At 43.1% G+C, this 23,280-nt stretch overlaps 1 protein-coding gene across 2 annotated transcripts in view; it reads right to left on the bottom strand.

The window, feature by feature from the left end:
* The window catches only part of SMYD3 (SET and MYND domain containing 3), a 719,303-nt gene that overhangs the window by 128,088 nt on the left and 567,935 nt on the right, over positions 1-23,280 (bottom strand). The gene's annotated exons all lie outside the window — the stretch shown is intronic.

The following is a 23,280-nucleotide window of genomic DNA, read 5'->3' as shown; positions in this document are numbered from 1 at the left end:
ACTTCCCACCACCCTCCTCCACGAGAAAGACATGTTCCTGAGAATACAGAATGGGCTTATATGCAGCAGAAGGCTACTGGCTCTGTTTGCAAAAGCACATTTAAGGAGAATTTGTCGCAACTCCCAGCAGTCCTGCGGATCTTGTTGTGTAAACACCACAAGGTGGAAGGTTTGAGACTAGGAAAAATGCAAATATTTGACAGGAAAAATTGTTCTAATGGCAACCCTCATTAAGGCAAAGTATACCCCCAAATTTCAGGGCAGGTTTTGTTTTAATGGAGATGCAAACCACAGCCCTCATCTCCTCCTGCCTCTCACGCCTCCACTTCATCGTTCCTTCTTTGAGAACAGCTGCTTTCACTTTCCTCTGCAAACACAGAGGAAAGTGCTTGGAACCGCAGCAGAACAGTTTCAAGTTAGGTATAAGGGGCAGTGTTCTGAGTGCGACGGTTAGCATGACCTGGACGTCGTTCCTGCAGAGACATTTATAAATAGGATGAACAACAGCAGGATGTGGGTTCTCTGCTTGTGGCATATGGGAGTGTGTGACAGGCAGCACCGTGAAATGGAAATAAGGAGGCTGGAGCCCCAAGCCCAGCTCTGCTGCTGGCCTGCTGTGCGCCCTGTAGGCTAACAATGCCTCCTGGCTCAGCTACCCCAGGTGAGAACCTGATTAAGGTTACCATGGAGATGGAAACGAATCCTTCCACTCCATTAGTCACCTGTGTATATAGTGTCTGCTGTGCGCGAAGAGAGACCTGAAATTCTGATGGGAGAGACTCTGGAATCTGTGGTTGTGCAACAGACTGCAAACACCTTCATTCTATTTTAAGCTGATTTTTCTCATGTATAAAATACACCAGTCAGAGCAGAGAGAGTATGCAGAGGACTGAACAAAGACTAGACCCAGCCCAGTACTGCGCTCTGCCAACCAAAGAACTTGACAATGATTATTTAACCCACACATCTCCTCGAATGCTTGCATGTATAATGACTAGAGTGGGCAACTTTCCAAACTCACACGAGAATATGGTATTTGCTTATCTGCTAAAGCAAGCACATCAGATTATTTAATCTGTGGTCTCAAACTGAGGGACTACTAGTTTAGTTGGGGTCCACGCTAACGATTTCAGATAATGAGTCCTGGACAGAAGTCTAGACGTGCTTTTTTAGGAGGTAATCGTAAGCGTAACCAAAGGAAATTATTTAATGTGACATCAGAATCTGTCCCTTAACACCAGCGAAGGCCATTTCTGTAGCTTCCCCTACCTTTTCATAGCTGGCTTGCCCCAGCCCTTCACCAGTTCTTACCAATACCCTGTAAGGAAGCACTGAAATCCACAGACCATGTACCAGATGGGCAAAAAGTTCAAAAGAAATATGTCCCGGTTTGAGGGAAGAATTATCTCTAATATCTCAGTCATATTTTCAAAAAGAAAGCGCTCAGGATTGCATTGGTCTCTCAGAGGAGAAACACTGGTGCTACTCCAGTTATTCTAAAACAATTCTGTCATCTGTGAATTAATCCACACAGAGCTCTGTTCCTGGAAGCTGGCGGGAGCAGGGGGGAAGGGTCATTCCAGAGGGCATCACTCATAAGCTGAGGGTCTGGCAAGGAGACCACTCCTTCTAAGGTCTGGGAGAGGAGGTGACCAAATTCCACGGTTCAGCTCTTTTTTGGCCCCACCTCGTACCCAGGAGAGATCCTGCACAAAGTCACCAGGACTCAGATGCTCTTCCTGGCAGCTGTGCAGGCCGTGGAAGTGAAGTCCTGGCCGAGGGCTCGGTGAGCGTTCCCTGGCGCCCCACCAACAGAAAGCACACGTCTGCATTTTATATTCCAGGAAACTCCAGTCTGGCCCTCAGCCAGGGGACCTTTTTATAATGTCAAAGATAAAAGCACTGGCTATGTTTGGTGCCCTGCCTCCACCTCCATTCTCTTGTAACCATGTCAGAAACCAAGCAGGCATTACTGTTAACAGAGCCTTCCAGACAAAAGTCTGATGGAGCTTCATAAACATTACCAGATGATGATCAGAGATGTCCCCACTTCACAGGAAGAGAAAGAGGTACAGGAAGGGGCAAGTGATTTCACGGAGGGCCTGCTGGAAATCCTGGGGAGAACTGGAAACACACACTCAAGTATGTACTCAGAATCTTCCTGCTCCTAAAGAATAGTCGCTGAGTCATGGGCATCTTTCATGGGGGCCTGGCATGTTGTCAACGTCCAATCGCAAATCTGCCTCCAAATAGTACAGGTATAATCTGTACACTGATGTCTCACAAGGTCCTCACCAAATTTTGTGTGTCCAAAATGTCATTTTGGGTGTACAAGATGGCCTAATTCTCTCTTTTCATACCCCTTGCCCCAGGGAATGCAATGATGCCAGCCACAGAGGATTTATAAAATCATTACCTCTTAATCAGTTTTTATTTCCTTTGTGAGTCATACTCTGTGGGTCAAAGTATACAGCTCCAGCTGTTTTCCTTTAACATTTCTGTTTTATTATTTGTTTAACTTCCCAGATTACTTGAAAGTAAGATTCTAATATTAGTCAATGCTCATCATCAATTAGAATATGCATGGAATTCTTTTCTGGAAGTAGACAAATATGAAAATCCTGCTTGCTCTGCACAAGTGTAGACAGAACTTCACTCAGAGAGCTTCACACATGAGAGAACCTGATTTTCATCACCAACGGGAGCTGAACTCTTTGGGATATGCCTATTTTACATCTATCAGAGGCTTTAGCTCACTCTGGGAGGCTACAGAGCGCTGACTTCCTGACACATCCTACCAATAACGCACAAACAGCAGATGCACCAGGAATGTGCTTTAAGGGATACCAAGGTCTCTGACTTTGTTCCAAACTCACACCTATTGTTCCTCCAGCTTTGGTTCTCTTCCCTGCTGTCAGGGTCTGATGCAGTGGGTATATTTTTAGAATCACTTGAAGAACTTTTTAAAATACAGAGGTCCAGGTCTCCTCTGGGCAAATGATAGCAGAATCCCTCAGGGGCGGGCAGGTGTCTGCATTTTTTATAAGTTCCCCAGGTTATTCCACCACACAGTCAGGACCAAGGACCACACCTGGTCTTTGCTGCCTCAGTCATTGGCTCTAATCTCTTCGATCCTACTTGTCACTTTTCTTGCAAGACTTGCTGCAAGCGCTTAATGGTTTAGGCTTATTTTCCTGGTCTACTCAATCAACAGTTACATCTCCCATGCTCTCTGCTTCTGCACAGATGAGTTTGTTTAGAATAGACACAAAAAGTGACCAAGTCCAGGGCACTATGATTGTCTTTTTTAAAAATAAATGTATTTATTTATTTCTTTATTTTTGGCTGCATTGGGTCTTCGTTGCTGCCCGCGGGCTTTCTCTAGTTGTGGCGAGCGAGGGCTATGCTTTGTTGCAGTCCGCGGGCTTCTCATCGCGGTGGCTTCTCTTATTGCAGAGCACGAGCTCTAGGCACACAGGCTTCAGTACTTGTGGCAGGCGGGCTTCAGTGGTTGTGGCACATGGGCTCAGTAGTTGTTGCTTGCGGGCTGTAGAGCGCAGGCTCAGTAGTTGTGGCACACGGGCTTAGTTGCTCCGCGGCATGTGGGATCTTCCCGGACCGGGGCACGAACCTGTGTCCCCTGCATCGGCAGGCGGACTCTCAACCACTACGCCACCAGGGAAGCCCCACTCCCATTTTTAATGCATTTTTGTTTTGTTTTGTTTTGTAACAAAGCAGCCGTAGTCTTGATGAGTCGTCATTAAACTATTGGGAAACTACGAGCTTGTAAAATTCTTGACGGTCATTTAAGTTCGCGTTTGCTTTATCCAGCTCTACTCACACAATGGCGCCAGTTCACCTTCCAGAACAAAATCTGAGAGCATGATGCTAAAATAGGCGTTAAGCATTTCCCAACAGGAAACAGGACTAGAGGACCAACCTCACAGAGTCGGTATCAGGACTAAATGAAATATAACGTGTGTGAAGTGCTCAGCACAGTAACCGCTACACACACACACACACACACACACACACACACACACAAGCTGTATCATGACAGAAGGTCAGACAAGAGCACACAACCCCCAGACAGTTCGAGAGAGGAGCAGTCACCCATGAGAAGACAGTGAGGAAGGTAATGCTGAATGACGGCGGCTTTGAGAAAAGGTTCCAGGCTCTGTGAACAGGAAGCAAGCACGAAGGCGATTCGCTGCTTGGGGTACAAAGTGGTACAAAGTTAACAGACGACAGAAAAACCAAAAGAAATTATTCTCAAACAGGACAGAGTAGAACAAGGTATTTCAGGAAAGTTCACATGTTTAATTCTAGACGAACTATATCCCAGGGTAATCAAAGAACTTTGCAGAGATAGTCATCAAAGTATTATTATTCCTCTGAGGAATGAGAGAAAGGGAGTGGTAGCGGAAGCCCAAAGTGGTGGCAAATACGGTCCCAAGAAAACATAAAAGTTTGCATAATGAAGCCTCCTCCAATCAGATAACCCAGTGTCTTTCTCTGGCTAAGGCTTACTGCGACTTAAAAAGATAAAGTGCTGTCCACTAGAGGATACCAGCAGGGGAGCAGCGAGAACAAGTCCAGCAGTCTACACGCATCTTCTCATAGTGACTGTGCAAATACACAGGGTGACTATTACTAACACCGTATATTTCTATCTCAACAAGTATTTAACAAAGTCTTTCATGATATTCTGTGGGCAAGATAATAAAAATCGGAGACCTACTCTACAGCATACTGCCCATCACTGACAATACTGTATTGTAGACTTAAAAATTTGCTAAGAGGGTAGATCTTATGTTAAGTGTTCTTATCACAAAAAATTAATATTAATAAAGACAGTAGAAGGAAACTTTTGGAGGTGATGGACATGTTTCTAGCATAGATTGTGGTGACAGTTTCATGGGTGCGTACTTATCTCCAAATTCATCAAGTTGTATACGTTAACTATGTACAGCTTTTTGGATGTCAGTCGTATTTCAATAAAGTGGTTTTTAAAAAAAGGTAATGAAACCTGGTTAGGATGAGAATGCATGTATATCTGCATGCAACCAGATTGCTGTCTCGGTGACCAACCAACCATGTCTTAGGATTAACTGATGTTAACCTTGAACCACTCCTTGGTAGGAATTCTTTTCCCTATTTTACAGATGAGGCTGAATTTCAGAGAGCTGGCTAGCTACGGTTCAAAAAATAATAACATTTATTGAGGTTTATTGAACTAGTTACTTGAAGTGCTTTATCTCATTAAATCATTTTGACAAGGTATAAGGTAAAAACCACTCCATCCCTAATTTATAGGTAAGACTGCAGCTGAGAAAGATGAAGTAACATCCTTAAGTTCAAGGAGCTAGACAGTGGTGGACACGGAGTTGAGCTCCTGGTTGTATAACTGACGGCCGGAATGCTCTCTGCTAAGCTACGCCGCCTCCAATACTCAGGCGGGTGATGTAAGGAAGCTATTTACTCTCCGCTGCTCCACGAGGCAGAACTAGGACACTGATGTAAGTTTAAAATGGCAGGCTTGAGTTCATGAGGTTAACAATCACAGGTGCCAGAGAGAGGAAGGATCTACCCAAAGACACTGAATGTGCTGAGATCGCCACCAGAACTGCTCACATCGAGCCGGACACCCACCTGCAGGAATATCGCAGAGGAGGTGCCTGCCCTGGTTGGGTGGGACCTCTAAGGTCCCGTCCAATCCTGGGCTTATGGGTCCCTATGAAATAACGCTCTTATACTTTATTAATTGTCAAAACACCGATATCCAACAGGATAATGTGAATAATATTTATGCTCCTGATCAGACTAGAAAGATCACATATCTAGGTACACACCACCCCGGGTTACTTTCAAAGTCTGGTTTCACGCACGCTGGAAATGTGTGCTTTCTTGTAGGAAAGCATGCCAGGGGCACGAACTGCACGTGAGAGGGGGTCTTCCAAGAAGGTCACCGGAGCTATGCACCCCGTCTTTCTGGGTGGTTTACGTGCAGGTTTGTAAGCCTTGGTGTCGGGAACTGGGATAGGTCATGTTCAAAGCTAGAAACTGTTGGAGGAAGAAGGGCAAGCACATTCCCTCCTGACAGCCCATCATTTAAACTATTACGAATGAGCAAGTTTTATGTTTATGTTGTTTTCCGAGCAAAAGTCATTTCAAAGCTTCCAGTAACGTAGTTACTTGGCATATCCTGTAGCGCTTAACTCAACAGTAGGCAAATAGCTGTACTTATTGACTTATTCATTCATGCAACGCCAATTTGTTAAGAGCTATAATAATTACGGAAGCAGCGTGTTGGGCATTGAGGACACCACAGAAAACAAGACCGATACGGTCCTTCTTACTTTCTTAACAAGTGAGCAAACAAGCAAATACAAATAATAATAATAATACGTAATGACTGTTTGCACTACAATGGAGATGAAGAGGGATCAGGAAATAACAAGGAAAGAGGCACCTGCTTTTCACAGGGCAGTCGAGGATGACTTCCTGAGGAGGGGAGGCTGAGCTGAGAGCTGAAGAGGGATAAAGAGCCAGCCAGGAAGCCACGTGCGAGGACCCCAGGGCAGAAAAGAGCTTGGCAAGTTCCAGCCAGGAGACGGGGCTGGGATGGGAAAGGTGAGCAGCGGCAGGCCACACAGGGGTCTTGCCAGTGTCGCCCCGTCTCCCCTTTCAGCGCGTGGGGAGTGGCTGAGGTCCCTCCTGAAAACGTCCTTCTGGCTTCCGTGTGAAAGCTAAGTTCTGGAGCAGCGGGGTAGAAAGAGGCAGCCCACTCAGCGCACCCCTGCAGTGAAGCAGTCCAGGTAGGAGAGGATGGTGCTGAAGAAATCCCTGGAGAGTCAGAGCTGTGAAGGAAAGAAGTGACAACGGTCTGGTGTGGTCACGAGGTCTGGACTTGCCTCACTCTGGCGTGCTGGCCAGCAAACACAGCTGCTGCTAAACCTTCCGCAGGTTTGCAACCAAAGTCCCTGTTGGCTTCTGTATTCCCAACTCTCTTAGTCATCAAACCCTTATCTCATCTGAAAGAGAGCCAACGGGCTCTCTACAGCTTGGAGTTATTACTATAAGCCAAAAGTGAATTGATAATCTCAGATGACTGCTCTAAACCTACTTTTAACCATCGGTGGAGGAGGGGGGAGGTAGCGATGCAAAAGAGAACAAAGTTTGGGAAATCTGCAACAAGGCCTCTCAGTCAACAGTTTAATGACTTAAAGTAAATAAATAAATAAACGTACTAGAGCACCCTGGGGCCCCAGTTCTTATTCAGATACACATCTGTTCGGCAATAGAATGAGGAAGTTAATTACTTTTCTATGACATGTATGTATTTTGTGAGACATCGCACTGTACCAGCTAATAATGATCTACCTTCTGTTGACACAAAATGTTTAAATTAATAAAAATCTAAACGCTACATCTCATAGCAAAGCATACTTAATTGAAAGGCTGGATGGCAAGAGTAGTAATTTTCTTGGGTAAAAATTATTGGGATGAGCTTATGGTAGCATGAAAAGCTCAATGAATAGAGGGACTTATGTAGGCAAAGTGTTTTCAAGCAGCTATACTTTATAGAAAGGGTAGACTGGCCTTCGCTAATCGCCAACACAGTGGCACTGGGATTGTTACAGTAAGAAACTGAGGCTGATAGTCAGACGTTGCCCACAATGGACAATACTAGTGATTTTACACTTAAACCTGTTTGTTCAATCTTCAAGGTATGAAATGACAAATGCAGAAAGGGCATAAGCAATCCCTTAAAGCTCTGCTATGAATATTGAAAAGCCTTCTTCTCTTCACTGAGTACACCCTTGATACTTAGATACTAAACCAACAGCATTACGAAAACAGTTTATTTTTTCCAGACTATAGAATGGTATTAGATTAGCTCAGAAAAATCCAGAAAACATCTAAAGCAGGCTCCCAGCACTAAGACTGAGGGGCATACTCCAAATAAACTTGACAGGGATGTCTTGTTCAAACCCTGAAACCACCCAAAGAAAAGTCTGAAACCCAAGACACTGTAATAATCCTGTTATTTTCCACTTATTTGGGGGTAAAGAACAAAATGGTCTACCACCTTTCTTTCGTGTTTAAACTCCCCTTCTCACTTCTCTCGTTGCCACTCTATCGTGCTTAAAGAAACAGAAAAAACAACAAACAAGCAAAAATATTGGGACTGAAGTCCAGAAGTAAACTTTATTTCCTGTGTGCCAATTTGTTTCCTTTTGAGTGTGATGCTGAAGGACCAGGAGGAGAATAGCTTCCTTCTGACCACCCAGAATCTCTATCCCCGGAAACCAACAGGATATCACGACACACAGATGGGCCCGACATGGTAAGAATATAGGCAAAAACCTACCAGGCTTCCCCCTCTTCTCATTCTTGCCTGTTTCTGGCCTGCTTCCCGGGAGCCTCAGTGAACAGGGTCTTCTCTTAGCCCTTCGAGTACATGGTGGTTACTCAGCAAATGCTTGCTGAGTGTCATGTGAATCAGCAGATAAAGGTGAAATGGCCCAAACCCAGAGTGGGTGATTTTTAAAAAGTCTAATGTTAGGGTGCAATTCCTTTTTTAGTGGTAGTATGTGTGATTTTTAAAATCCTCCCCCCGCCTCTCCCCATCTAACGTATCCAGGAACCTATTGGAATCAAAGGATTCCGGAACTTGAGGACTGGGAAGCTTCTTGGGAATTCAAGCGACAGACAGATGGGAAAGACTTTGTTCTTAGAAGATGCCCCACAGAGGAAATGCCACCATGTTTAAAAAAGAAAAAGAAGTTCAGAAGGTCAGTACATCTATTCCAAATACTTGCAGTTTAAGTCTATTTCCCCAGGCTTAGTGACAACTAAACACTGCAGGTCACCCTGCCTGGATGCAGTCCCCACCCCTTCCCCTGCAGGCCGGAGAGTCCTAGTTCCCTCATCTTTCCTTAGAGTCTTATTTTTCTACAGTGCTTCTCTGAGCACATGGGAGGTTCTCCTTGTCCTTTTTTTTTTTTTTTTTTTTTTTTTTTTTTTTGCGGTACGCGGGCCTCTCACTGCTGTGGCCTCTCCCGTTGCGGAACACAGGCTCCGGACGCGCAGGCTCAGCGGCCATGGCTCACGGGCCCAGCCGCTCCGCGGCACGTGGGAGCTTCCTGGACCAGGGCATGAACCCGCGTCCCCTGCATCGGCAGGCGGACTCTCTACCACTGCGCCACCAGGGAAGCCCCTCCTTGTCCCTTTTTAAGTTACGGGGCTGCTGGACCTGGTGAACTGCAGCTTCAGAAAAAAGCTGCTCTGGGCCTTTTGTTGAGCTGAAAAGCAGTGCTATGGAGTCACAGGTTAGTCTGCGCAATTCTTACAATGACTCTAATTGACCTTATTTGTAGCAAGAAGCAGTTGTAAAAAGTAGATATTCACTGATATGATGTCAAACGCAGGGAATTTTTCTCATCTTCTGAGTCTGTGTGCTATTCCCACTGAGAAACTCTCCATGTTGAATGCGGCCTAATTGTTTAGAAATAATTAACATGCTTTTATTTCATTTGTAGAACACATAATTTATTAACTAGCTGCTACTTTAAGTGTTTCAATTTAAGAGGCACAATAAATAAAGAAATTAGCATAAGAAGGCACTGAAAAAAATGCCAAGATTGACTAAATTCTGAAAAAAGCAAGATGATTCTAAATTAAGGATACGCAAATTTATCGCATAAAGGGATTTAATGACAAATGTGGAGATGACTGTTTTTATGGGCCCTTAGCTGCAGCTTTCAAATTTTAATTTCACAGACAGGAAAGCATTATCAATGCTTTAATAACTCCAGGGTTCCAATTTACATATCAAAATGAGAGCCGGAGAAAGCCCACATCTTTCTTTAGTTTTTAGAGTGCTCAGGGTCTGAAAATGACTTGGCAACAAAGGTTGAAAGAAAACAGCAGACATGCCGCATCTGAAACAATACAATATCCGAATTACCAAGAAGTACAATTAGTTCAGAGAACCATCACACCTCTCCTTAGCAATTAATACTCAGCACAATTGGTAAATATTCTAGTCTTTAATTGAAGCACCCAGACACAGCCTGTAAGCAGATGAGCCTTTGAAACAGACCAGTTGCTATATCCCCTGGTATTAACTGGACCCAGTAACATCTCGTTCATTGGGGTGGCGAAGAGGGGGACGGCTGCCATTACAAATATGCAAAAGCAGCTCTCAAAAAGCCCTTCTGGATGGAATAGTGTGAGAACCTCACTAATTTCCTCGCCTGTGTTTAGAGTGTATGATTCTCCTTCCTTGTGCAATAGTTTCTCACTCTGTTTCTACACACACTGTTATATTTTTTTTCTGGTTGCTGCTGGTCAAAAGCCAACCCTCACTTTCTTCAATGGCTTCACACCCCTCCATGATGAAAATCCAAACTCTGCTTGGCATACGTCTCCCCTCGCTCCCAGTCACTACCCTTACCAGCCTTTATCCTCCAGGAACACTGAATCATATGCAGCTCCCTGCTACACGATACTCTCCAAACCTCCGAGACATTTCCCGGGGTGTGTCCCCAGTCTGAACTGCCCCCTCTGAACCTACCTCACTGAAAACTCCTATATAATTTCTACATCTCAGGTCAGTGTCTCCTCCTCTGTGAAGTCTTCCCTGACTGTGCAGAGAGACTTTTTTTTTTTCTCCTCTGTTCCCTGCACTTAAAACAGGCTTCCATTAAGATAACTGCTGCACTGAACTGAACTGTGTCTGGTGTCTGTCTCCACACTAGAATGTAGGCCACTTGTGGGAAGCGGAGATCTTTTCATCTTAGGACTCCCATAGTTGGTATATTACAAGCCTTACTTCATCAAATACTTGAGGAAGGAAGAAAGAAAGGGGAAAAAAAAAAAAGGAAGGAGGGAAGGAAGCATTCAAGCAGGTTTGCTGAAAGACTGGAGGTAAATGGTGACTGTGGACGAGTGATAGGCAAAAAAGGAGACTTAGGTCCACTCTTAAGTCCTAAGCAATAGCAGAAGCCTGATTTCCTGAGGGTTAACGCTCAGGCTGGGAATAGAAAAGACCTGCTTGGGAATCACAGTCCTATCTGGGGGTGTGAGTCCAGGCTCCTTGGATGCCCCACAGTAGCTAGTGGTTTAATCTCTTCTTATAGGCTAGACCTAGTCTCATCCTCCTGGTTGGGCAGTGAAAGCATTAGTGAATGTTAGTCCACGATCTTGGACAGACATTCTAATTAAAATATGCTAAATTATCCAGACATTTATAATGAAAATATGCTACTATACACATTTTCTGTTTTTATTTCTATAGTTTTATTATCCAAAGGACTTGAGAAATTGGATAAAGACACTATTTCAAGAACTTTAAAATGAGGCATGAACAAACAGAAATGATCTTTCAAGAAAAACAGTCAAAGGGGAATTTCTAGCCAATTTACTCTTTAACCTTTGCCCCCATGCCCAGGTGCAGTAACCACAGTGCCTCATCAAAAGAGCACTGCCTCAGAATTAGGATACCTGGAATTTCTGGTCCCGACTCTCCAATGTCATTCATTGTACAACTCATTTTTCCTCTCTATACAAGGAAGGTATTGAACCAGATGCCTAATGTTTCTTCCAGCTATTCAAACTGAATTGACTCCTTCTGACATACCACTTAGCCTCTGTGATATTTATGGATCTAAGTAAAAAGTATGCACTCTTGTGTCCACCTTTTAGGCTCTGAAGGTATGCACTCAACAACACGTAGGGAGAGCCCAATGTGACCATCATTTCAGCAGGTTTTGGGGAGAGAGTGTGGAGAAATGCAGGTGCTCGATATAATGTATTTACCTGGAGCTCTGTAGCTACTTTTCAGAGCAAGGGGCTAAGAAAGTGGAACCACAGTTGGTAGCCCCCCATCCCCAATTCACAGACCTGAACTATGTATTCTACTGGAGCCCACCAATAGCACCAATTCCCCAGCTTCATCCCTTCGAGGAGGCAGTGTCACTGCAGGGGCCTGTCTATGACTACGCAAATAGTGAGCCCCAAATAGTTACCCTGAAATTCACTATTTAGCTTACTTCTTCCCACATTACAACAGTGAGATGTTAGTGGAAGTTTGTGTGACCGAGACCTGCAGGATTCCAAAATTTTGTGAAGTCGAGCATGTCATATTTTAAGGGCTTTGAGCAGGTACCATGGACCAAAAGTCTCAGCCTTCAAGTTTGCTGTTGAGACCAGCAAATGTACTTTGCAAGTAGAACAAATAAAAGTTATTTTTGAATGGCATCATCTCCTCTTAATTTCTACACAGATTAAGATAATTGAAGGGATTAGAATACCCCGTCTTCCCACTCCTGATTTCTGGGACATCCTTCCCGTTGTCACTGCTAGGTCAGCTACAGGTTTTAGGTACAGCCCTTGGCTGTCCACTCCCACTGCAGAATGAGCTGGTCTCCACCCACCTCAGAGCCCTGAAGCTGTTACAACCACTAAAGACGACTGTTCTCAGGCTCAGGGCTGAGGAAGGGTGAGTCACACTCCCCTGCACTGTAGTCACAAATAAATGGCAAGGGAAGCCTTGTCTGATCTCTGCTCCCATGGAGTTTCATTATTTCTGTTTCATTGTGGGCATAAGACTCTAGGGTCACACTCAGAAAGGGAGAACAATTCCCATGTGGTAAACCTAAAAGAAGCATAATCTCCTTTGGGAGGGAACTTGATGGAAGAGAGTCCAGGATGACATGTACTCTGTCCAGGGATCTGGGGGGAAGGGGAGAAATGGCCTGCACATCACTCTGTGCAGTGCCGCTCATGCGCTGTCTTCTTACTCACTCTGAAAGCCCCCGCCCTAGTACACCTCCCACACACACACACACATACCTGGACACCCCTACGTACAGCCTGCCTACACACCCCTCAGTATGAGCCATGTCAGGAACTGTAGGCTTGAACAGGGCAGCATGTGATGGAGGGCAGTGAGATACCCCAGTCCGGACACAGGTCAGCTCCCGTCTCAGGACGGAGAGCCCAGGCTGGGGAGGGGTCTATGCCAGGGAGAATACAGGAGTGAAAAGAACCAACCACTGCAACACAGTCATCACTGGAGCCGCAAAGAAGGGACAGAAAAGGGGAAGGAATCAGAGATTACGAAAGGTTGGAGCGGGAAGACTTTGAAAGTTATCAAGAAGATTACGTGAGCAATTCGGAGAACCTGATCAGCAAATGATGGGAACTGAGGATGCTATAATTCCTGGAACTTTCCATATAGACGATTTCCTCAGATCATTCAATAACAATAATGGCTACCATTATTGAGGAACTTCCATCTCCCAAGCTAGACTTAACGTTATCTAATTGAACCCTCCAAGCAGCTTTGCCAGATACGGATTATTCTCATCTTACAAAAGAAAAAACTAAGGCTAATATAGGGAAACCTGCCAATATCAAATAGTTAGGAGGCAGCAGACTCTACATGTCTCTAAAGCATGTAGAGTTAACTGCCCTGTTACCTACCATTCAGACTCGATCTCTCTGGCTAACGTCACCAGTGTTATTGCTCCAACACTAGAACCCAACTACTCCTATTATCTAATTCTGCACTTTTTCTATAGTATCCAACTGTCTTACATAAGATATTGGTTCAACAAATGGTACTGGAATAATGGGACATCCGTGTGCATAAATAAATAAATAAATAAACCTTGTACCATATATAAAAATTAACTCAAAGATGGATCAAACCTAAAACTATAGAATTTCTAATAGAAGACATAGGAGAAAAATCTTTATCCTCTTGGAGTAGGCAAAGATTTCTTAGATATGCCATCCAAAGACTGATCTGTTAAAAAACAGATAATGAAAACTGGACTACAGCAAAATTCAAAACTTCCGTTCTTCAAAATACTCTTTCAAGAGAATGAAAAGCCAAGCCACAGACAGGAAGAAAAGATTTCTGAAACATGATAAAAGACTTGTATGCAGAATAAAGAACTCTCAAAACTCAAGAAGAAGAAGACACCTTTTTTAAAATAGGTAAAAGATTTGAACAAATGTATCACCAAATAAGATAGGCAGATGGTACATAAGCACATGAAAAAAAATACATGATTAGTCATGAAGGAAATGCAAATTAAAAGCAGAATGTGATATCACTATAAATCTATTAGGATGATTAAACACAAAAACAAAAGCAAAACTGACAAAATCAAGCGATGGAAAGGATGTGAAGTAACTGGCAGTTCCGTTCATTGCTGGTGGGAATTCAAAATGGTGCAACTACTTTGGAAAACAGTTTAGCAATTTCTTACAGAGTTTAACATATATTTACCACACAACCCAGGAATCCTACTCCTAGGCATTTACCCAAGTGAAATAAAAATTTATATTCATACAAAAACCTGTATGTGAATGTTTAAAGTGGCTTCATTGATAACCACCAAAAACTGAAAAAGAACCCAAATGTCCTTCAGTTGGTGAACAGATAAACAAACGGTGGGATAGCCACATAATAGAATACAACTGGGCAATAAAAGGGAACCAAATACTGAGATTACATATTTACACGCGTTGTAAAAATAACATGGCTGAATATCAAATGCATTGTGCTAAATGAAGGAAGACAGAATCAAACGGTTGTTTGGATCAATTTATATGACATTCTGAAAAAGGTAAAGCTACAGTGACAAAAAGCAGATCGGGGTCAGCAGGGGCTGGAAGCGGGAGTGGAGGCTGAATGTAAAGCGGTATAAAAGAATCTGGGGACGGGTGATGGGGCTGGTCTGTATCTTGTTAGTGGTGGTGATGCAGACTGTACGCATTTGTCAGAACTCACAGAACTGTGCGCTAAAAAGAATGAATTTTGGGCTTCCCTGGTGGCGCAGTGGTTGAGAGTCCGCCTGCCGATGCAGGGGACACGGGTTCGTGCCCCGGTCTGGGAAGATCCCACATGCTGCGGAGCGGCTGGGCCCGCGAGCCATGGCCGCTGAGCCTGCGCGTCCGGAGCCTGTGCTCCGCAACGGGAGAGGCCACAACAGTGAGAGGCCCACGTACCGCCAAAAAAAAAAAAAAAAAAAAAAGGAGTGAATTTTACTGAATGCAAATTATACTCCGATATTTAAAAACTAAGATAGGGAAAGTGTGTAAGTTATTCATAAACTTATAGAGACAGTATAGTGGAGTGGTTAAGAATATAGCTCCTGAAGATACCTCGTTTGCAAAGTGGGAAGAAGAGCAAGCACTCCCCTGATAAAATGACGGAGATTAAATGAGACGAGGTACATAATCCCCCCGTTCGCATGCCCAGCACACAGTAAGTGCCCCCGAAGCTCTGGCAGGCATCACGATGATAATATTCTGAGGACGCGCACCTCATTCCACAGCACTCCTTGAACACCGTGTGCCATGTGCTGAGCGAGGTAATGAGCCTGTTACACATGAACACATACTTCCATGTCACAGTAGCTGCCATCACTGAATCTGCTCCCCGAGCCAGAGCTTCCTCCACACCAAAAGCCAGGAGAAAAGAATTTTTATGCAACAACTAGAAAGGTTGTGAGTGGAATTCATGTCACCACAAATTACGGACAGACCCTCTTCTTACCCCTGGCGTGGGCTTTTGGACAAACCAGAGTCACATGAAGCAGCCTGGGGGGCAAAGCTGTCTGCTCTCTGGGGAGAAGAGCGTGTTGAAGCATTGCGCCCTGTGATGTGGGGAACAGCATATCCCAGGGCTAACACGGTAGCTACAGTGTTTATCTCCCAGCTGACTTTACAGCCCACTGTGTCCACTGTGTCACGCCCAGAAGCCTCGCCCAGTCATTCACAGTGACACTGCAGCTGGGATTATGTGGCTATGAAATCAATAAACCCCTTTCCTCACTTTAACGTTAACGACAGCCAGCAGTGCACCCACTCCTGGGAAACCCGTTCTTCTGGTTGTTTGGAGAAGCATGATAGGTAACACACAGTAATGTTAGGTTTGACTACTTAAAAACTCACCACACACACACACACACACACACACACACACACGCGCGCGCACGCTCTCTCTCTCTCCTTCAATTCCCTGCCAAATCTTCCTAATTTTCCTGAAGATAATGTAATTCAGTTATGATGAAAACTTTAGAAACAGGAAGCACATTCTGCTTAGATTGTTAAAACTTGAAATATAAAACAATTCAGAGCTGGCTGGACTCATCATCGCACCACGAGGCATTCCTGCTTACCATTAATTTAGCAAAATAGGGGAAGGCAGCAGAAAAAAATCTTGGTTTTCTAATGACCTTTAAGTAATTGCTCATATTTCAAATAGACTCAAGTTACCATAAAAACTTTTTCTTGGGCAGTAAACTCTCATTTCCTTTGAATACAGCTTTAACCCTACATTCCTTTACTCCCTCTTCATACAATCATTGCTCCTTCCTTTGGTTCAACGCTGCCTCCTTTCCCCAGTCTTCCCGGTTTAACAGTGACAGCCTGGGGAAGGTGCAGCACATACAGGAACCGAGGCCACTCTCGCCAGTACTAGTCGTGTCTCTGAGGGATGCTGGGCTACTCTGGGCTCCGTCACCCACAGATGTACTGAAGGGCCTCATAGGGACCCAAGAAAGTGACTCCATGTTACAAAAGAGAGTCTCTGAAAAGAAACTGCAATATTTACCAAAGACAATCATTAACATTGCTTTATTTCTACAAAAGAAAATGAGAGTGGGTGGACTTAGAACTGTAGCATCAAGGAATGAGAAGCTTCTTAGGGCGTTTCCTCCTATTAAACTGTTTTTGAAATGGATACATTTTCAGAATGATTCTACTCAACTCTCCCTCCAAAGAAGGCCCAGGGATACAAGACACAGATCTCTGCTCCACAGACAGGCAGGTACTGGGTAAAAGTGCACACATGCTTGGAAGCCCTCAGGAGAATTAGATCATTGTTTATCCTCGTATTTTCCTCTGCCGCCAAAGACTTGAATTCTTAGCTACGAAAAGCGAACAGCAGGCTTCCAACAAGATGTTGTAAGTTCAGACTTGGAGGTGCTCTCTTCTACTCCAAACCCATAGTAACGATGAGTAAAATATAAAAAGAAAAACCAAAAGTGGCTTCACTAATTCAAAAACAAGATAAACTTCTCCCTGGACCAGTAACAGAACAGAAACGCAGAGCCCTCAGCAAAGCCGAAGCCAGGGCCTCCGGTCTAGAAGCTGGCAGTCACGGGCACGAGTTCAGTTCCAATGCTTAAAAGAGATAAAAATGGTTCACAGAAGAAAGGTGAGTAGAGTCTGCTTTAAAGCTTAAAGGCAGGGGATGAGGTGAGGCTCCCCTGGTTACAAAAAGAGGCTGACAATATAGGTTGATGACACGTTTCCTTGGGATAAACATTTATAGAAACTATTGGACCTGGAAAGGCTAGAAGGCACAGATAGAGTCTCTCCAGGTAAGGAGTCAGATGCCTGTTGCCTAAGTAAACAGTTCTGCAATAGCCTCAACATTGCTGTGGTGCAACACCTACAAATGCCATGAAGTCTGGATTCTGAACTGGGGCCTGAGGAGCCTGAGGGAGGCAAGGGCAAAGCTACCAGACAGAGCAGATGCACAGAGAGGAGAAAAAGGAACAAAATAAAAAAGAACTTTCCACTAAAAATGGGCCTGCCATACAAAATTCCAGGACACATAGTGAAATGCAAGGCTAAGGGAGATAACCGACAAAAATCAACAATCAGAACACAATTTCCCTCCAGTAAAATAAACTATAGCACTGACTGACCAAGACTTGAAGTATGATTAGGATGCTCAAATAGATAAATAACAGAGGAGTATGCATTGGAAGTGAATAAGAAATTATGAAACAGAAACAGGTAGAAATAAAACCTAAACTGGAAGATATGGGGGGAAAAAAGCAAATTTGAAATCCTGGAAATAAAAAATAGTCATTAAACCAACCCAATAGCAAAAAAAAATCCCTAGGATGTGCCTTAAGGGAACTTTAGTTTTAGAAACATGGAATAAATACCAGAAGCTGAAAGGGGGCACCCTCTAGGGGGCAGGACTCAGGCAGCAGCAGGAGAGAATGTACCAAAGTTTTCAACTTGGGTCTAGTACTTTGACTTCTCAAAGTGTATACATGTATAGCTTTAATACATTTTTTTTTTTTTTTTTTGATACGTGGGTCTCTCACCGCTGTGGCCTCTCCCGCTGCGGAGCACAGGCTCCAGACGCGCAGGCTCAGCGGCCATGGCTCACGGGCCCAGACGCTCCGCGGCACGTGGGATCCTCCCAGACTGGGGCACGAACCCACGTCCCCTGCATCGGCAGGCGGACGCCCAACAACTGCGCCACCAAGGAAGCTCCTAATAAAATTTTTTTTAAAAAATTAAAAGACTACAAGAAATAAGGAAGGATTACCTAAAGGACATGCAGTTCTTGCTTTCTTCTATATAGTCTCAGTTTTATTCTTGGAATGAAGTAAACCATCAGAGAGATGAGAACATAGATTACATAAATTTTCACCTTCCTTACTTCTTTTATTAAGTTATAATGTGAAACTATGTCAATCAACCACACAGAAGAATATTATAAAAATCAGCTCTTCAAGTCATTGCGGATTCTGATAAGGATATTGCTCATTCAGTCTCAGTGGGACCCTTGGTGAGTGCCTCAGGCCTCAGTTCCAGGAGAAACTGCTTCAGCTGAGGAGCACGTATGTGTCCTGTCTTCCAGCTACTGTGCCTTTCGAAATTAGTCTTTAGCTTTGGCTGCTGAGAAATTTAAAGCAAATTTGTGATTTATTTCTTGTCACCGTATAGGATCATATGGCGTGCATTCTGGGTTCTAACCTGCTTTTATCTTATTTTTTGCCACTCTTATTTCACAAGTCAATATAAAATTTATTGTTGTTGTATTGCATATACAGGTATACATTGATACATATATGTGTATATGTGTGCATGGGTGCCTGTAAGCCACTTCAGAATCTTTTGGGTGGGGAAATTGTATAATTAGATAAAACAATTTAGGTGAAACGAGTTGCAAAAGAGAGGAAAAAGGAAAAGAGAAAAAAAGAAACAAATACAGGCTGGATCTTGGGGTCATGACTTGCAGGACACTGAACACCAAGGTAAGAGTCTGAAGTTTATCCTGAAGACTAGGGATAATGCTGAATATTTTAAAAATTCTGAGCAAACAACGGCATGGAAATAGTGCTCTTTCAGAAAACTTACTCAAAAACAGTGTGCAAAAGAGATGAAAGGAAAGAAATTGAGTGCCAGGTGACCAATTAGGGGCTATTTCAATAAACTAGGAATGAGGCAAGAGGGTTGTGAGTAAATTGACTGACATCGCGTTTTAAAAGAAGGATCATATGTGACAGGCTTAGGAAAGAAAGTAAATACAACCTTCTTTTTGCAATAAAGCATGTGACATTCAAGGAAGCACACTATGTACCATCCACAAACTTATGGAAACAATCAATTCTATTTGGTCTGTTCTGCTTCTATTGCCTTGGATTCTGACCCGCACAAGCCAAATCATCCCAAAACCTCCTCTAGAAGGTAAGTTTTATTTCTTCCAGAAATTAAGTTGTTGCTGATTACAAATGACAACTAACTCCATAAATGCAAATTACACCTGTTATTAAAAGGCCTCTTGCCTTCCTGAAACATGATACCACGCAAGTCCCCTAACATACAGATGTGGCACGTAATAAATATTGCTTGATGCAGAAACCTGTTGAGAGGAATTTTCTAGGTTCCAAGAAAAACGGAAAAATAAGCTTGAAAACTTTAAATCTAGGAACTGAAGTAAATTTAATTTTTGAACTAATTTTTAATTTATGCTCTTTGGGGGATGGGCTAAGTTGAATTTAACCTCTGTAGTATTTTTGCAAATCAAAGCAACAGTATAGAGATTTCAGAAGGGATGTTTATATCACTGAATAGAACAAAATTCTCAGATAAATAGAAACTCAAAAATATAACTGATGAACTAACTGAAATCAAGTTTATATTTTCATCTGAATAGATATCCTACTCATTTCCACCAGGAAACATTTCACAGAAATATGGGATAATAGAGCTGGAAGGGGCCTTAAGACCATCTTGTCTAATTCCCTTGTTTTACAGATGATGGAGCAAATCAGAGAGGCTGAATGACCTGCCCAAGATCACTCAGTCTGTTAGATACAGAATGGACTGGAATCCAGCAGAGTAACTGAGCACTTTTTTTTTTCATAATTGAGATTTTATTGGTGGTTTTGAGGATCGGTACACAGACATTTCAATTTGTACATAATTCTTAAAATCTGAAAAATCACGTAGTTGTGATACTTTTCTAAACAGTTATTCCAGTGACTTTCCAGTTTAAAATTTGAAGGCAAATTTCCCTTAATAGGATATCAAGTACCAATATCTTCCAATACTGTTAAGCTGTTACATCATAAATACCACTAATTCACAATTTAATATCGTATACATTACATACTCACATTTTCAATCTTTTGCAATACATTACCAAAGTTATCAGGAAAACTGCACTACCAAGACCAAAGATGTTATGGAACGCACACAGTTCTGAAAGGGACAGCCAAGGTCAAGGGGTAGTTTTCTTTAGGAAACAATTCTACCAAAAACAACATGGGAATGGAAGTAATTTAAAATGTCCAAGACATAGTAAATGTACAACGTGACTCCAAATTGCCATTTGGTATGCTTTGTATTTTAAGATATAATAACTAATTCCCATCTATGGAATGTTAAGCTGACACCCAAGACAATCAAAGCCTCCTTATTCAATATCCCATTATTTTCTGGTCGTACTAAAAAATAAACAATGAGCAAATGATTTCACCTCTTTAAAAAAAAACCCTTTACACTTAAAAAATGTGAGGATGTGGGATTCCCTCCTTAAAAATGTTTCTAGAGCCTCTAAAAAAACTTGCATTCACAAAATAGTTGATAAAAATATTCCTCTGGATCATGCAAGAAGGGAGACGGGCCACTGATAAGACATAGTAGATGATATTAATCAGACTTGGCTTTTTTTCTCCTGCTTCATCAGAGGTTAGACTCGCCTGATTTTTAGTTTCTCTATTTTCTCCAGGTTAATCTTCTTTAGTTTCTTGCTTAGCCACTTCGGTCTGTTTTCTCTTTGCTCCCCTTTTTCTCTTTTGTGTGCACTTTTTTGTCTGAAGATATATCCTTTCCTGCTGTCTTTTTCGGCTTCATTCCCACTTTTTCAGGAGCAGGCTTAGCTGACAACCTTGCTGATCTCCTCTTGGGCTCCACATTCACCACCCCCTCTGTGGAGTTGACCTTCCTCTTGGGCATCATCATGGTTGGGCAGGTGTGCACCAGGTGCCTGTGGGCTACTGCACACACCTTCCCAAAGCGGGATGCTGCCACTCCTCCCACCCTCAAGTACTTTTTTGATTATATAGCTTGGCCTACCTCTAACACAATATTTGTGATGGCTAACGGTATGTGTCAACTTGACTGGGCTGCAGGATGCCCTGACATTTGGTCAGACATTATTCTGGGTGTATCTGTGAGAGTGTTTTTGGATGAGATCAACATTTGGATAAATTGACTGAATAAAGCAGATTGCTCTCTCCAATGTGGGTGGGCCACACCCAATCAGCTGAAGCCCTGAAAAGAACAGAAGGGCTGACCCTACCACTAGTAAGAGAGAACTCCTCCTCCCTGACTAGGTGGGACAACAGTTTCTTCCTGTCTTTGGACTCAAACCAAAACACTGGCTTTCTTGGGTCTCCAGCCTGCCAGCTTTCAGACTGGAACTTACACCATCAGCAATCCTGGGTCTCCTGCCTGCCAACTGCAGATTTGGGGACTTCTCAGTCCCCACAATCACATGAGCTAAATCCTTACAATCAATCAATCAATCAATCAATCAATCTCTCTCTCCACACACACACACACACACACACACACACACACACCCTGTTGGTTCTCTTTCTCTGGACAATCCTATCTCAAATAAACTTTGAACTCAAAGGAATAAAGAAAACGGTCTTAACGGATATGATAGACACTGTAGATCAGCTACCGAAAAGCTATCCACAGCTTTCTTCTCCCTTGTCTTCTTCCATTGAAAAGCTAAAATTCTGTTTCCTTGCCTCTTTTACACCTACAGTAGGATGTGACAGAGCTCTGATCCATAAGATATAGGTGGAAATCCCTAGGAGGATTTCCCTTTGTTCTTTGTATTTTATTACCCCTTCTTTTCTTTCTTTTTTTTTTTTTTTTGGTCTAGAGCTTGGATGCACTGACTAGGGCTTGTGGGCAGCAGTCATCCTGGCACCATGAAGACAAAAGCATATGCTAGGGCCTAGTTAAGGAGGAACACAGGAGGATTCTGGGTCTGTGATGAGACCCATGAGTAGCTGCTCCCATGTTGGACTGCTTCTCTAGAATTCTTGAGAAAAACACATCACACCTACTAAAGCCAGTTTTAGTCAGGTTATCTGTTATTTGTAGCCAAACTCTTTCCTAATATACTATTTTAGCCCAGATTTCAACTGTAACAATAAGCCAAAAGTGAACATGACCCCAGCTTTAATAAAACAATCACTTACTCAAAGAAAAAAAAATTGAGGGTCTGCCATATAGATGGCATGTAAGAGGCACTAAATCCAAAACCTTCCCATTCCCAACCAAGGATGCTGGCGGGAAGTTAGCTTGCTCCCTGCCATTCCAGGTTGTAATCTGAGGAGGAATCCCAGGGGATCCCCTATGATGCCTGGAATGTTTGTGAACTGCAAAACGGAAACACTAAAGTGGACTGAATCTTGGGGAGCTATTAGCAATGGGTCCAACTTTTCCCGTTCAGTTCACTTCTTTCTAAAAGCTCTTTTTAATGAAAAACTAATCATGATCACTAACTCCTGCATCTTTGGAATGAGCTCAGGGTCCTTTCGCATGCAGTGAAAGCAACTACCTCTCTCCATCGATGTCAGTGTCAGAAGTCACAGGTAGTTGTGGTACAGGGGAGGGAGCATTAGTTTTATCAAAAGACCTGTGTTTGAGACTTGGTGCTGCCACTTTTCCTTCATCCCCTCCCAGAGGCACATTTCTGAACCTTTCTGAGTTCTGTTTCTTAATTTATGAGTATTAAGTTCAAACGAGATCATGATTACAAAAGAATTCCAACAAACGTAAAACACTCTACAAAAGTTAAGCTTTCATTAGATAACCTGATTGTGTGCAAACTAAGAGTAAATAGGTTCAATGTGAGGAAAGTATAAGATTCATAGGAGAAAAGTTTATTCTTGATCTTTATGGCGTTTATTTTGG

Source organism: Stenella coeruleoalba, assembly GCF_951394435.1.
Source record: "Stenella coeruleoalba genome assembly, chromosome: 1".
Classification (NCBI taxonomy): domain Eukaryota; kingdom Metazoa; phylum Chordata; class Mammalia; order Artiodactyla; family Delphinidae; genus Stenella; species Stenella coeruleoalba.
The sequence above is the reverse complement of the archived record's forward strand: the minus strand, read 5'-3'. Positions and strand labels throughout refer to the sequence as shown.